The sequence below is a fragment of the Cebus imitator genome, unplaced genomic scaffold, assembly GCF_001604975.1.
Source record: "Cebus imitator isolate Cc_AM_T3 unplaced genomic scaffold, Cebus_imitator-1.0 Scaffold90, whole genome shotgun sequence".
NCBI classification, from domain to species: Eukaryota; Metazoa; Chordata; class Mammalia; order Primates; family Cebidae; genus Cebus; species Cebus imitator.
In genome coordinates, this window is record NW_016107405.1 from 950,060 (window position 1) to 953,558 (window position 3,499).

The window sequence follows — 3,499 nt, forward strand, 5'->3', positions numbered from 1 at the left end:
GGCCCTGGATGCATCAGTGAACAAAACAGGCAAAAAGTATCCTTGGAGAACTTATATTCTAGGTATCTACTCAATATGTCCCAAACTGAATTCATATTCCCTAACTATGCCCTATCTAATCAGTTGCTCTGCCTGGAAACCATGTCTTCTTAGCTTTACCTCTAAGGTATTTTTCTTGTTATTTGTTGCCAACACAATAATACAAGAAATCCATCATTTCTCTCCTGAACTTCTATAAAAGGCTTCTAATTGGCCTCCCTCCTTGTTCTCCTCCAATCTGGGCCAAAATGATTACTTATTTCATTCTTCAAGAGTGATCCTTTTAAAATGCAAATCTGATTATGACTGGGTTAAACCCTGCTTAAAAATTCTTCAAATGCAACTTGAATAACATTCAGAGCCTATTAGACCTGGCACAGTCTGGCTCCTGCCTACCTCCCTGGCTCTCCTCTTTTACTAACTCTGAGTTCCAGCCACAGTGACATTCAGTGTGCTTTTAACTGTATGCCAAAATTCTTCTCACTCTAGTGACACTTCTTCCATTGAACCAACTCCAAATCTTTTTCAGATCACAGCTTAAACATCTTTTTCTTGCCTACATTTTTTGCTAGGTTATATTGAGTCCCTTTATACATACATTTCTGCATACCTACATATATACATACACACACCACATACACACACACACACACACTCTCTCTCTCTCTCTCTTTCTCTCTCTCTCTCTCACACACACATACTTTTTTCTTATGCTTTCTAACATGGTAATTAATTACTTGTGTGATGATCTGCTTAATATCTGTTTTCACCTTTGGGGGGAACTATATCTCCTTCACCACAGAATATCCAGTGAAGTAGTAGAATATCACAGTGAAAATAGTAGACACTCAATGAATATGTGTTATAGTTGAATAGAAATATGTGTTACAGTTGCTATTGGGAAAGGTTATAACTTCTTCAAGTAAGTCAGTATTACACTAATGAGAGATAAATCATTATTAAGGGCTACATGAATGTTGATAATAAGAGCGACAAGAACAGAGACATGGCAGCTCCAACCTGGCAATGATAATGGTAGAAATGTCATCAAAGATGAAAAGTGACTTTCATTTGTGTAAAATGAACCAGCAGACACCCATGATTGTAGGTAGGATTTCTGGTGATTTGCCCTGCACTGAATGCCTTTGGATCTGTGATCTCCCTGTAGACAGATAATCAGATGTGGTTGAGTAGAGTTGTATAGTGGGTAGCATGAAATGCTAAACTGGAATGGGCAGAAACCCAGGTGGCTGGTAAATATGGAAAGAAAATCCTACATGGTGCGTGCGCAGGTAGGTTCTTATAATGGCTTTTAATCTGGTTTAGTATGCTCATGCAGACATATGTAATGAACTGAAAAGCTTTAAGGTTGGAGGTGGTGCCCCACATGAGCAGAACATGAATGTCTTTTGTACATAACTCCTGTTGACTTCAGATTTCAAGAAAACAGAGTAGCCCAAAAAATCAGTTGCTGTGCAGTAATGATTTCATAATGAGCATATTGTGCCTCAAGGTTTGGAACCTTCTAAAGTGTTCAAAAAAACTCTGAAATTTTTATTTTTCAACCTTGCAGCATAGGGCTTATTTTGTTTGGGGAAGAAAAACTGTCTATTTCTGAGAGCTTGTTCTTTAATAAAAATAAATCAAGATGTGTGTGTGTGTGTGTGTGTGTGTGTGTGTGTGTGTGCGTGCATATATGGCATATGTTTCCTGTATTTTCATTCCAAAAAGTTGAGTAAAATATTCAGTCTGCTTACTGCCAAATAATTGCATCAATGCACTATGGAAGTACTACTGTTGTTGAGCTCCTAGGTCAACAGTGTAATTATCTGCAAAATTTTAAGTTGATTTTAGTAATAAATTGCTTTTTTTTCAAAGATGCTTTGATCATAATGTACTGTTGCCTTTTCTCACTAATTAAACTATGATAAGGGAGTCTGAATAGACTTCTAATTTCCTATTCCTATAAATGACCTTGAATAAAGATGTGTTTCCTTTTATTTTTTGTCTGGTCCTGGTTAACAATAAACAGAACTATTTTTTAAAAGATAATTCTCAGCCACTATGGAAAACAGTTTGGCAGTTTTTTCAAGTAAACAGGTATTTACCATACAATCCAGCAGTTGTACTCTTGGGCGTTTATCCCAGAGAAATGACAACTTAGCCTCGCATAACATACATGACTGTCCATAGCAGCTTTATTGTAACTACCAAAGACTGGAAACAACCTAAGTGCTCTTCAGGGGGTTCATGGTTAATGAGTTAGTATGTGTGGTACGTACCATGTGTATTAGGGTTCTCTAAAGGGACAGAACTAATAGGATGTATGTATATATGAAAGGAAGTTTATTCAGGAGAATTGACTCACACAATCACAAGGTAAAGTCCCACGACAGGCCATCTGCAAGTTGGGGAACAAGGAAGCCCAAAACCTCAAAAGTAGGGAAGCCAACAGTGCAGCCTTCAATCTGTGGGCAAAGGCCCTGTAAACTACTGGTGTAAGTCCAAAGGTGAAAAAGCTGAAGAACTTGGAGTCTGATGTTCGAGGTCAGGAAGAATCCAGCTCTGAGTGAAGGTCAGAAGACTCAGCAAGTCTGCTTTATTCTAGTAGCTGATTAGATGGTACCCACCCACACTGAGGGTGATTGGGCCTCTCCCAGTCCACTGTCTCAAATATTAATCTCCTTTGGCAACACTCTCATAAACACAGCCAGGAACGATGTTTTGCATCCTTTAATCCAATCATGTTGATACGTAATATTAACCATCACACCATGTCTTGCTACTCAGTGATAAAACAAAATGGATAATTATGCAGGCAACAATTTGGATGAGCCTCCAGGGAATTATGCTGAGTGGGGGGAAAAAGGCAACCCTGAAAGATTGTAAACTATATAACTTCATCATATAAGATTTCTGAAATGACAAAATTATTAAAGACAGAGATGATTAGTGGTTGCCAAGGGTTGGGAGTGGGAGGTGGTAGGTGAAGTGGGGCAGAGAGTTAGTGTTGTTATAAAAGGGCAACACAGGGATCCTTGTCAAGATGAAAATATTCTGTGTCTTTATTATCCATTCACTAGCTGATAGACATTTGAATTGTTTACAACTTTTGACTACTATGAATAATGCTACTATGCATATTCATATACAGGTATTTGTATGGACATGTTTTCATTTTTTTTGTTAGATCTCTATGAGTAAAATTGCTAGTTAATAGTAAGTTAACTATGGTAACATAATAGTAACTTATTAATAGTAAGTTAATGTTTAACTTTTGAAGTTGTTGCCAAAATGTTTCCCAAAGTGGCTGTACCATTTTACACTCTCATGACCAAATGCATAGGGTTCCAGATACTTCACATACTTCACAGAGTTACTAACATTTGGCATTGTCTTTTTATTTATACCCATTTTGATGGGTGTGGAATGATATCTTACTGTGGTTTTTTTTTTTTTT